Source organism: Lathyrus oleraceus, chromosome 4, assembly GCF_024323335.1.
Source record: "Lathyrus oleraceus cultivar Zhongwan6 chromosome 4, CAAS_Psat_ZW6_1.0, whole genome shotgun sequence".
In the NCBI taxonomy this organism is placed as follows: Eukaryota; Viridiplantae; Streptophyta; class Magnoliopsida; order Fabales; family Fabaceae; genus Lathyrus; species Lathyrus oleraceus.
This window is the reverse complement of record NC_066582.1, coordinates 263542655-263556055: the sequence shown is the minus strand read 5'-3', so window position 1 is coordinate 263556055 and position 13401 is coordinate 263542655. Positions and strand designations below refer to the sequence as shown.

The 13401-nt window shown below is 39.8% G+C and overlaps 1 non-coding gene across 1 annotated transcript; it reads left to right on the top strand.

The window, feature by feature from the left end:
* Positions 1 to 12944: 12944 nt before the first annotated feature.
* Positions 12945 to 13051, top strand: LOC127077056 (small nucleolar RNA R71). Its single transcript, XR_007787043.1, has one exon. It is a non-coding gene; the product is annotated as a small nucleolar RNA R71 (small nucleolar RNA).
* The last annotated feature ends 350 nt before the right edge of the window (positions 13052 to 13401 follow it).

Here is a 13401-nt window from a genome sequence, read left to right as displayed (position 1 = left end):
AAGAAGGTCAAACCTCATATGTTCAGGGAAGGTGACCTTGTGCTCAAGAAGATTTTGTCGTTCAAGCTAGATTCTAGAGGAAAATGGACTCATAATTATGAAGGCCCATATGTTGTCAAGAGAGCCTTTTCAGGAGGTGCATTGATTTTTACATCTATGGATGGTGAAGAGTTCAATCGTCCTGTGACCACAGATGCAGTCAAGAAATACTTTGTCTAAAAAGAAAAGAACAGCTCACTAAGTTGAAAACCCGAAAGGGCGACTTAAGCAAAAATGAGCGTCTCGGTGGATTGAAACCTGAAAGGGCGATGCAGGCAAAAATTAGAGACATAAAAACAAAAAATAATTTCCCGATAAGTTGAATACCCCACCTTGGGGCAACTTATGCAAAAATTAGGGATTATGGCAAGTAACTGCATTCTGCCGATCTTCAGTGATTTTTAAAGACTTGTTTGAGCACAAGGGTTGGCGTCAGTTCATCTTCAGCAGCGGTCAAAAAACACAGTGGATATCAGGATTTGGTAGAAGGATTAGGGATCATTTATATTCAATGTAACCCTTTTCCATGTAAATTACCATTTTCAACTTTGTAAAATCTATGGAGTCTTGTCATTTACAGACTACCATTCTATAAATAAAGTTGAGCTTTTATCCAATTGTTTCTACTCTTATTTACTTCAGCCAATAGTTTTAAATTTTTTTATGATCATTTTGAAATAAATTTTTTAAATCAAAATCAAATTTTCTTAAAAAATATAAAATCAAAAACTTTTCCAAAGCAAGTAACAGTAATATCAACAACATTTCATTGAATAGCAAGTCCTTAAGTGTGAAGCATCCGAGGTTCCCCAAGCAGTAACTCTTCGGATATCTCTAGGCATCAGTGTTGATTCATTTCCTCAGTAGAGTGTTGTTGTCCTTAGCTAGCGGATTTAGTTCCCCGGTGGAGTGTTTGATACACCAATGGAATTTCTTTTCTGTTCCCCAGCTGAATTGATTGATTCAGATCCCCAACGGCATGTCCTTGTCCTCAACAGATTTTTGGCCTTCCTAGCGGAGTTCGTGTTTCTTCAGCAGGTAGATCATCAGCAGAAGATGTTTGATCTCTCCCCAGTTGATCGCTTTGGTATCTCCACCAATTTTCGTATCTTTGCTCCTAGTTAGAGTTCCTTCCTGGTTTCTGAGCAACTTTTTGATTCCTCCCCAGTAGGGTTGTATCCTATTTTTATGGTGTTGACCTAAAATACTCTACAATTGGATGTGTTTTCTCCTTGGCAGATCTTCTCCTTCCCCAGCTAGGGTTTGAGCTTTTGGGATGTTGATCTCTCTGTTCTTCAGCAGTTTGTCTCCATGATTTTGTGTGAATTGACCGAGGATTGTACTGGTGGTTCAATTTCTTTGCGACACCTCTATATCCTTCGTGATCGTTTTGTTACCATAATCACCATATTTACATATACAAATACATCCATATAATTTCATGATTTGCATATCCTGCATCTTCATATTTGATCGATTTGAGATTTTCATTCTCTGTTATGGCGGTACTTTATCCCCATACCAAATCTGGTGTCTGTCCTCGTTCAAGTGTAGAGTGTCAGCCCCTAAGCAAAAAAGACTTTAACCTTTCTCTGTTTCCCCACTGAGTTTGTTTCCTCGTGGATGATTGTTATTTCAGTTTCCTCTCCGGCAATTTTTCCGGATGGAATTACTCCCCTTAAGTTATGTCCTCATTGGGTTGAGTCTTGATTGACTATTCTTTCTAGCTCTTACCTAGATAGATATTTTGGTCCCCTAAGATTCTATTACCTAGTATCTAGTAATATTCTTCTTAGTTGGTCGTTTGTTACTACTTGCCCAATACCCGATAAAAGCACCCCATTTCCCCCCAGTGGAGTCCCCAGAAGTATATCCTTGATATGTTCATCTTAACCAGGTGACGAATATCTTTCTTTTCCCCGCAGGAGTATATCCTTGATATGTTCACTTTAACCAGTGACAAATATTATCTTCTTTGGTATTCTACCCAGTAAAAAGGTAGTTGTAATCCCTATTTTGTTTCCCCAGGGAGTTAATCCTTGATATGTTCATCTTAATCGATGACGGATTTTCTCTTCTTTGGTATTCTATCCAGTAACTGATAGATGTAATCCCTATTTTCTCCCCTTTCAGAGTCTATCCTTGATATGTTCATCTTAACCGATGACGGATTTTCTGTTTGATTGGTCTTCTACCCAGTAACTGGTAGTTGTAAATCCTACTTTGTCCCCTCAAATAGTTTAATCCTTGATATGTTCATCCTAACCGGTGACGGATTCCCTCTCCGACGGTTCTCTATCCAGTTTTCGATAGATGTAATTTCCCTTTTGTTGTTCAGTTAGTATATCCTTGATATGTTCATCCTAACCGATGACAGGTATCCTCCTTGACATCCCTAGGAAAGTCTATCCTTGATATGTTCATCTTAACTAGTGACGGGTTTTCTTCCCTGTTGAGTTTATCCTTGATATGTTCATCTTAACCGATGACGGATACTCTCACCCTTTGGTCTTCTGCCCAGTAACTGGTAGTTGTAAATCCTTTTTTCTGCAGTTTCCCCCAGCAAGGCTATTCTTACCCAGTAATCGGTAATGAGTACTCCCTCATGGACTTTTCCTCAGCGAGTCATCCTTGATATGTTCATCCTAACCGATGACAGATACTCTCCCTGTCGGACCTTTATTATCTCCTTACCCAGTAACATGTAGTAGATAATAGATGTCTGCTCCTCCTGTGTCGAAATTTTATTTTCTCCCCAGTCGAGTCGAGTGAGCATTTCCTTAGTGAAATCGTTTTTCTCTGCAGATGTTTGTTTCCCCGACTGAGTCTTTCCATTTTATATGGATCCCCTCAAGTCCCCCAGTAGTTTTAAGTCGTAGTCTGGCCTACGCATAACTCCTTTTATCCCCCAGAGTCTCTATCTCCCTAGTGAGTTTTCCTTATGCAATACATTGTGCTCCTGCAGATTTTCGATCCCTCTGCAAGTGCGGGAAAGTAAATAAAAGTAGTGTGGTGCAAGAAGTAAATAAAAGTAGCGCGAGTGCGAGAAAGTAAACAAAGTAAAGGCAGTGCGAGAAATAAACAAAGTAAAGGCAGTGCGAGAAATAAATAAAGTAAAGTGCGAGTGCGAGAAATAAATAAAGTAGATAAAGGTAAAGCAATAAAACCTGCTCCAATCGGAGGGTCGAATAAAGTGCGTAACAGAAATAAAAATGGCGGCATGATTAACTTCCTTCCAAAGTGCTCCAAACTCGATTACAGACTCGATTACACAGTGTGGCAACACTCCGATGTGAAGCGATTACCACTTTTACAATACTGATATATGCCTAGTTGTAACTAAGTTTTGATCTAAGTTTGGATGATGAAACAAATGAAATTAATATTCTGTTTATAGGCAAGGAAAATAATGGAAATGACACGGATGCCCCTAAGTTTGAATTTGGGAGGGAAACGTCTTTGTTCTTGTGGCGCCCGCCACCACATCATGGCGCCCGCCATAAGAGTAAATTGTGGCGCCCAAGTGGAGATAGTGGGAGATGTGGCAGTTGAGAAGAAGTTGAACTATGACACGTCATGGCTGGACCCATGGCGCCAGCCACAGTGGGAGCCACAAGTGCAAAATGCTGATTTTTAGGCTTTTTAGCTCATTTTCACTCCTTTTCTTGATCGGGGCTCTGATTAGACTGAAAACCTGAAAACAAAGAAAAACATAGTAATAACATAACAAAATAACAATAAAACAACTAAAATGCATGCGAAATCGGAGTCAAAAATACGGTGAATTTCAGTGTCATCAAATTCTCCCACACTTAAACCCTTGCTTGTTCTAAAGAAAAACACTTAAAAGCTCAAAGAAGAAAAACCGGTGTCAACGAGTGATTCGGGCTAGAAAGGCTTCTAAGTTCAAGTCGGGATGCAGTGATAGGTACTAACTGAGTGAACTAAGGGTATCGTGATGACACTTACCCGCAGACACGGACATAAACTCCATTCCTATATTAACCAACACATATTATCCCACAATACCTAGGCCTACCTCTTCATCTCTTTTTTGGGTCCTTTTCATTCAGTGCGCAATCACATTAAGCCCGTTATCCATACATGCTTCATAGCAGAGTGACCGGTTAGTGATTCTGATCCTAAACATGGGGTTTCTGGCACATAAATCTGTGTAAACCCTTTTATTTGACCCAAATACAGTTGCGGGGGATCGGATAGTAATCCGCCCTACCGAGTTCAGCGACAGATACCTTTGAACCAACTAACAGCGAGTGAGTTTTTCTTTTTCTTTTTCTTTTGCATCAAATTTTTACAACTTTTTGGTTTAAATGACTTTGTGAGGGTCACCTATACCGGAGTTGTCTTTTTTATTTTATTTATTTCTCTGGAACATTCACTTATGTTCATCGGTCCCCTACGTAGAGGATGCGTAGGCCGAAGCTGACTGCTAGAATAAACTACTGAGGACTATACTGAAATGATGACTAAGGCCATGGTATATAGGGTTTCGTGAGTGATTCCTATATTCATGAAGTCTATGGTGCTAAAACGATACTGATGTTTCAAAAAGTTCTCCCAAGTCACCACATCCTAACTCAAACCTATCTTAAAGCCCAAAAACTTTCAGAATAACACCGTTTTCTTTTACAAATATTTTTGGTTGGGCGAAAGGAATGGGGAGATTAGAATGTACTAAAGATACACTATATTGGTGACTCGTCAGACACATGCATTTTCTAAAACACTCTAATTAAAAGAAAAATAAAACAAAGTAAACAACTAAAACGCAATAAAAATAAACAATCTAACTAAAAACAACAAAGGAAAATAGAAAGCGATAAAATCTCCTCCCACACTTAAATCGAACATTGTCCCCAATGTTTCGAAATAAGGTAAGGGGAGAGTAACCTGTCATACTACTGCTGACCACTGGTTCCTTCGCCATCCTGAGGTGGACGACGGGATCGGCTGTGACGACGGTCTCTCTGATCCATCCTGGCCTGTAAGGTAGCCTGAGAAGTCCTGACCTCTCGAAGGTTGCCTAGAATGGAACCCTGAGTGGCCTCTATCAGCGCAGAATGCTGACGGTGGTAGTTCTGCTGACGGGATTGCTCGTTTGTGATCTCAAGCAGGGTCTGTGCAACAGTCTCATAGGATCGATCTGTCCTCCGTTGCGATTCCTGCATGAAGCTCATGTTGTCTGCCAGTTGTTGTTGAATGGTAGATAGTAGGTCATCACGCCTTTATTCTCTAGCCATGTGGTCGCGCCACATCTCCTCTGTAATATAGAATCCAAGAGCAGAACCTGCAAAAGAAGACGATGGTGCGGTGTGTGGTGGTGAAGGGTGATGGGGGGACACATGAGGTACGGGAGATTTCTCTCTTCGATCAAATTCTTCATAAGTGTCGTGTCCCTCCTCATTAGGAACATTAGGAGGAAGTGGACCTAAAACAAGTGGAGCATCTAAAACATAGGTCCAATTCCTTTCATTACGTATATCAGCTTGTCTAGTGCATGGTAAGACAACAGATGGGATAGCTATACCATGAATCATAAGCACATAACCTCCCTCTCTTCTCACTCAGCACAATTTCATATCTCTCAGAAATTTAAGGTTGATTGTGCGAGGAGCTAAGGGATCTAAGGTAGCTATCTCATTGTTCAAGTTAAGGGCCCAAGCAATAGACGTAATGAGTCCTCCAAAAACAATAGGTCCCACTTTATTAAGAGTTAAAGCCATATGAGCAATTATAAACGGGACCGAATTAATCATCCTATTTGTGAGGCTTCCTTGTAAAAATAGAAGCTCCCAAGCATTAACCTTGTTTGGATTCTCCCGGCCAAAAATAGTACATGCCAATAGATATCTAAAAACTCTGAATGCCGGGTTATGGATGGTCGAGGCAAGAATTCCTTCAAAAGAATTTATTGAAGTATTAGACAATCTCTGCCAGAAGGAAAACACCTCGACCGACCAATCTGAATCCAAAGGGCCCTCAAAAATAGCACCTTCCCCCATGAGGAATTCCTAACATACCTGCTAGTTCGTCGGTATTGAACTCATACTCAACAGCAAACATTCGAAATCAAACAGTACCAACTATACTAGCAGTGTTAGGACTAACAATATAAATTAAAGAACTTAAAAACTCGATTGTCAATCGCTCAAAGGTAGGCTCTCTGTTAGAAAAGATAGTGTGTAAGCCTAAAATATCTAACAAATGAAAAACAGTATGGTAGATACCCAAAGTATAAAGACAATTATCATCCACGTACCTCGTCGGGAGAATTTCCCGATTTTGCAACCTTTCGATAGTCCTTCTCTGCCTATCCCCAGGTTTCCCTTCGCGAAGAATAAATCCGTTGAACACCATTGTTTTGCTCTTGGAATGTGATGAAGAAGATGAAGATGGGTTTGTATAATGGTGAGATTTTTATGAATATTGACGAATGAAAATTAAAATGGAAGTTGGGAAGGTAACCAGTATGGTGGGAAGATGAGAAATGTAGGAGCTTTTATGGGGTTCAAGGGAATTTTTGGAAGAGGAAAAAATGGGTTTTGGAAGGTTGAAGGGTTAAAAATGGTGAAATATGTGAATCTGCTCCGAGTTTTATCAGACGATGTGGCGGGCGCCACAGTATCCATGGCGGGCGCCACAAGAGTAATTGCAGCTGGGCCGAATTTTGACTCATTTGGTATGGGCTTCTCCATGCTCTTTTTGGTCTGGGGGTCCGGATAGCATTTTCATTGTTTTTCCTAATAGAATAAAGCTTGCACAATTTATAAAAATAAAATTAAACATTAAACAAATAAAATAATGCTATTAGATTATAATATGAATAAAAATGAAATAAACACACATAATATATATATATATATATATATATATATATATATATATATATATATATATATATATATATATATATATATATATATATATATATATATATATATATATATATATATATATATATATATATATATATATATATATATATATATATATATATATGGATATGGAAATATCAAAGTGCTAACATAATTAGAAAATATACCGAATGCGATAATGTAAAATAAGTCAGGGAAATACGAAAAATAATATAAGCATAAATGAGAAAAAATAAACGAGACGGTAAACTCAAACAGTAGGGGGCTCCTCTGCCTGATTGGATCCACGAAGTACGGCTATCTCCTGACGAAGCTCTGTGATCTCTTGGTACAAACAATCAACCTCAGTAGCATGTGTAAGATCGGATACCGCCATCTGTAAGGTAAGGTCAGCCAGCTCCTGCCTAAGCTCGGCAGTCTCTCTGCGACACTCGGCAATCTGCGTGCGGACATCTGGGTTTTGCAAAGATAAATTATTAGAGAGCAAAATAATCCTGGGTGAAGGCGGTGTAGAAGTATAATCAGCTACAGGTGGGTATCTAGGCTCCTCAATAGTCTCTCCATGACCCTCCAAAGCATAACTCCAGTTAGCCGGGTCATGAACACTGGTCATCATCAGATCTGACAGTGTAAAGTAGTGTATCGTCTCGCTATCAATCAACAATCTGAACTGTCTGGGATTGAAAGATGATCTCCTCATCAATCCTCTGGACAAGCAGAAATCAATATCCATAGTTGCATAGCCACAGAAAGTCCTGAGGTGGAGCAGCTTCCGGGACAGACCTAAGGCAATGGCAATCTGCGTGACAATCACTCCTACATGAATAACTCCTTCGGATGATCTGGCAACACTGCTAAGGCCACACAGCAGAAAGTTCCCACATGCCACAGGTCGTGACTGGGATGCACAAAATAACAAAAATATCTCCTCCTCACTCAGCAGAGTCTCAGCATCTGGTCTTCCAAGAAAAGAGTGTGCCAGTATCATCTGGAAATACCTCATAGCATGGTTATGGATAACTTGGGACAACTGAGTGGAAGGATCCTAAAAACAAAAACATTGCAAATGATATTTAGTCTTGACGAAAATATGATTAAAAATAAAATAAAGTAAATAAATGCAAAAAAAAGTAAAATAAGATAAGAAAAACCGTGGGTTGCCTCCCAAGCAGCGCTTGTTCAAAGTTGTTAGCTTGACGATCGGAACTTATTTATCAGTTGTAGGAATTGGTGGATCTATCAGAGTGTGGTTGGAGTAGTCTGTCGGAATGTGTCCTCCTTCATAGAGCTTGAGTCTTTGCCCATTCACAATGAATGGACTACAGGTTTCGTTCTTGATTTCTACAACTCCGGATCTCATAATCTTAGATACTTTGAAAGGGCCAGTCCATCTTGAATGCAACTTCCCAGGAAAAAGTCGTAACCTAGAGTTGAATAGGAGAACATGGTCGCCTATATTGAAATCTTTTTTCACAATTCCTTTGTCATGCCAAGCTTTTGTTCTCTCTTTGTATATTTTGGCATTCTCGTAGGCAGATTGTTTGAGTTCTTCCAGTTTGTGGATGTCAAGGATACGTTTTTCACCAACGGTCAGGTAATCCAAATTCAAAGTTTTAATGGCCCAATAGGCCTTATGCTCTAATTCAAAAGGTAAATGACAGGATTTTCCATAGACTAGTCGGTAGGGAGTTGTTCCTATAGGGGTTTTGAAAGCGGTTCTGTAGGCCCATAATGCTTCTTGGAGCTTCTAAGACCAGTCTCTTCTAGATATAGAAACAGTTTTTTCTAGAATTTGTTTTATCTCCCTATTGGATACTTCTACTTGGCCACTAGTCTGTGGGTGGTATGGTGTTGCTACTCTATGCCTAACGCCATATTTGCTTAAAAGTTTATCAAATATTCTCGATATGAAGTGCGATCTCCATCACTTATGACTAAACGGGGTGTTCCAAATCTGGGGAATATGTAGTTTTTAAATAACTTGATCACCACTCTAGTGTCGTTTGTGGGTGCAACTATAGCTTCAATCCACTTAGACACGTAGTCCATAGCTACTAAGATATACTTGTTTCCTAAAGATGGTGGGAAAGGTCCCATGAAATCTATACCCCAAACGTCGAAGAGTTCTACTTCTTGAATGTTTCTTAGAGGCATTTCGTCACGTCTTGAAATATTTCCCGTGCGTTGGCATCTATCACATTTGATAATGCAAGCATGGACAGCGCCACATGGTAGGCCAGAACAGGCCAGCTTGAAGAATCTTGGTGTATGTCTTAGAGGTGCTCGCATGTCCACCATAGGGTGCAGAGCGACAATGCTCAATTATACTTTTTACCTCCTCTTCTGGAACGCAACGGTGAAAAATGCCGTCTTTACCCCTTTTGAAAAGGAGCGGTTCGTCCCAATAAAAGTTTCTTACACCGTTGAAGAACTTCTTCTTCCGGTGGTAGTCAAGATCAGGGGGTAGGATATCAACAACTAGGTAATTAACAAAGTATGCATACCATGGCACGTTACTTACAGCTAAGGATTTTTGGAAGTGATCATGAGGGCCTAGGCTAACGTATTCAATGGCTTCTAGTTTAGCTATGAGTATCATAGGCAAAATCATCATTTATGGGTATGAAGTCTGGTTTTAGGTGTTCTGGCTTAGAAAGGTGATCAGCTACTACATTTTCAGTGCCTTTTTATCTCGGATATCTAGATCAAACTCTTGTAGTAACAGAATCCATCGGAGTAACCTGGGCTTGGCATCTTTTTTACTTAATAGGTAACGAATGGCAGCATGATCGGTGTAAACTATAATTTTGGCTCCTACTAGATAAGATCTAAACTTGTCTATAGCAAAAACTAAAGTTAGTAGTTCCTTTTCAGTTGTTGTGTAGTTAAGTTGGGCAACGTCTAGGGTTCTACTGGCATAATAAATCACATGTAATTTTTTATCTTTCCTTTGTCCTAGAACGACTCCAACGGCATAATCACTAACGTTGCACATTATCTCGAAAGGTTTTGACCAATCAGGGGGTTGCATGATGGGTGCTGAAATCAACGCTTGTTTTAAAAGATTAAATGCTTCATTACATTTTTCGTCGAAAATGAATCCAGCATCTTTCATTAAAAGGCCAGTTAAAGGTTTAGTTATTTTGGAGAAGTCCTTGATAAAACGCCGATAGAATCCAGCATGTCCAAGGAAACTTCAGACTTCTCTGATAGTTTTGGGTGGTTTTAGATTTTCTATGACTTTTATCTTAGCTCTATCTATCTCAATACCTTTTTCGGAAACTATATGTCCTAAAACAATCCCTTCGGTGACCATGAAATGACATTTTTCCCAGTTTAGCACGAGGTTCACCTCCACGCATCTTTCCAGGATTTTCTCAAGGTTAGCAAGACAATTTTTTTGAAATCAAATCCGCAAACCGAGAAATCATCCATAAATACTTCCATGATACCATCTAGGTAATCTGCAAAGATTGACATCATGCAGCGCTGGAAAGTAGCTGGGGCATTACAGAGGTCGAATGGCATTCGTCTGTAGGAAAAAGTTCTGTAAGGGCATGTGAAAGTGGTTTTCTCTTGATCTTCGGGGTGGATAGGTATTTGGAAGAATCCAGAGTATCCATCTAGATAGCAGAAGTAAGAGTGTCTGGCTAGACGCTCTAACATCTGGTCTATAAATGGTAAAGGGAAATGATCCTTCCTGGTTGCTTTATTTAACTTTCTGTAGTCTATGCACATCCGCCATCCTCCTTCTATCCGTTTTGCTACATGTTCGCCTTTATTGTTTTGCACTACTGTGATGCCTCCCTTTTTAGGTACTACATGCACAGGGCTCACCCACTTACTATCCAAGATCTGATAGATTATACTTGCCTCAAGTAACTTAAGAACTTCCTTTTTAACAACACCACCCATTATAAGGTTTATTCTTCTCTGATGTTCTCTAGAGGGCTTTGAATCTTCTTCGAGCGAAATCCGATGCATGCATACGAATGGGCTTATACCTTTCAGATCAGAGATATTATATCCTAAGGCTGAGGGATATCTTCGTAAAACATCTAAGAGTTGGTCTGTTTCCTCTTGGCTCAAGGTAGCACTGACTATAATTGGACGGTTCATCTCTTCATCGAGGAACACATATCTCAGGTTCTTAGACAGTTCCTTAAGTTCTAAGGTTGGTTTCTTAGGGCATGGCATAGGATCTAGGGTAAGGGATAAACATTCGTAAAGGTTATCATCGATGTAGGGCTTCCTAAAGTTATCATCTTCCAGTATGAGAGTTGATGTCAACTTAATTGTTTTTGTGATTTCTTCTTGTTCTATTTCCCTAACGCATTCATCAATGATATCTATGGCATAACATGTGTCTCCCATCACAGGTGCCATAAGAAATTTTGAAAGTATAAATTCTATCTTTTCGTCACCTACCTCAAAGGTCAACTTTCCTCTCTTGACATCTATTATGGCTCCCGCAGTTGATAAGAATGGCCTACCTAGAAGGATTGGTATATCATTATCCTCTTTGAGAGCCATGACAACAAAATCAGTAGGGATAAATAACTGTCCTATCCTAACAGGGACATCTTCTAATATGCCTATCAGATACTTAACAGATCTATCGGCTAATTGAAGTGACATCTTAGTAGGCTATAATTCTCCTAAGTTTAACCTCTCACAAACTACTAAAGGCATTAAGCTCACACTAGCTCCTAAGTCTAGAAAAGCTTTTTGATGACATGACTTCCCAAAAGACAAGGAATGGAGAAATTTCCAGGATCTTTATCTTTTTGGGATAACTTATTCTCGAAAATAGAATTACATTCCAAGGGCTTCGGATCGTCAAGTCTACGTTTGTTGGTAAGGATGTCTTTGAGAAATTTTGCATAAGAAGGTATTTGGGTGATGGCTTCTATGAAAGGGATTTCTACGTGAAGTTTTTCTATAACCTTAATGAATTTATGATACTAGTTATTGATCTGGGTTTGTTTTAGTCTTTGCGGATATGGTATCGGTGGTTTGTATGGCGGGGGTGGTACATAAGTTTTATCTTTTGGTTCTTCTCCTTTTTCTTGACTTTCCTGTTTTTCAGATTCCTCTGGTTCCTTTACTTCGTCCGTGGGTTCGGTATATTCCTTAGAATTTTTGGGTTCACTCAATCTTGAGTCAAATGGCTCATCATAAGCGGCCCCACTTTGTAAGGTAATGGCATTGGCTTGTCCTCTCGGATTCTGTTGAGGTTGTCCAGGGAACTGTCCTCCAGGCGTAGTTTGGGGGGCTTGGTTTAAAGCTACCTGAGAGATTTGGGTTTCAAGCATCTTAGTGTGAGTAACTATTTGGTCAACCTTGGTTCCTAACTGGGTAATCAGTTCGTTAACGTGAATGTTCTGGTGCATGAAATCTTTGTTTTATTGGGTTTGATCAGTGATAAAATTTTCCATAATTTTCTCAAGGCTCGGCTTTGGTGGCACAGGTTGCATAGGTTGATTTGGTCTTGGTGCTTGGTAACCTGGTTGTCTCGGAGGTGCGGTATTTTGGATAGGGTTATTGTTCTTATAGGAGAAGTTCGGGTGATTCCTCCATCCAGGGTTGTAGGTATTCGAATATGGGTTTCCTTGGGCGTAGTTCACTTGCTCAGAGTTTGTTTCGTTTAATAGACTGCATTCTGTAGATTGGTGACCTTTGGTTCCACATATCTCACAATCCGACGAAACTGCAGCTGCAGTATTCGGGTTTATTCACATATGCTCCACCTTGAGGGCCAACGCATCCATTTTAGCTTGCATCATGTCTATAGAGATTAACTAATGTACTCCTCCTTGGGCTTCCTTCTTCTCAACTGTCGCTCATTCAACTCCCCATGATTGATGGTTTTGAGCCCTATCTTCAATGAGGGCACTAACTTCAGGATAAGGTTTGTTCATCAGTGCACCGCCTGCGGCAACGTCGATGGTCATCTTAGTGTTATAGTGTAGTCCATTATACAAGGTCTGAATGATTAACCAATTTTCTAAACCATGATGTGGGCATGCTCTTAACAGCTCTTTATATCTCTCCTAAGCTTCGAACAACGATTCTCCTTGGTTCTGGGTAAATCTGGTTATGTGATTTCGAAGAACGGCGGTCTTACTTGGGGGAAAGTATATAGCAAGGAATACTTTTCTAAGGTTGTCCCAAGTTGTTATGGAATTGGGTGGAAGGGAATCTAACCATGATAAGGCTTTATCTCTGAGGGAGAAAGGGAATAATCTTAAACGGATTGCCTCAGGAGAAGCTCCATTGGTTTTAAAAGTGTCTGCTAATTGGAGAAAGATTTATTAAATGTTGGTTTGGGTTCTCAGTAGCGATACCTGCGAATTGTCTTTGTTGAACTAGTTGCAACAGAGAGGGTTTAAGTTCGAAATTATTAGCTGGGATGGTTGGGTTTACTATACTAGAACTAGGTTCTTCATTGGATGGTTGGGCGAAG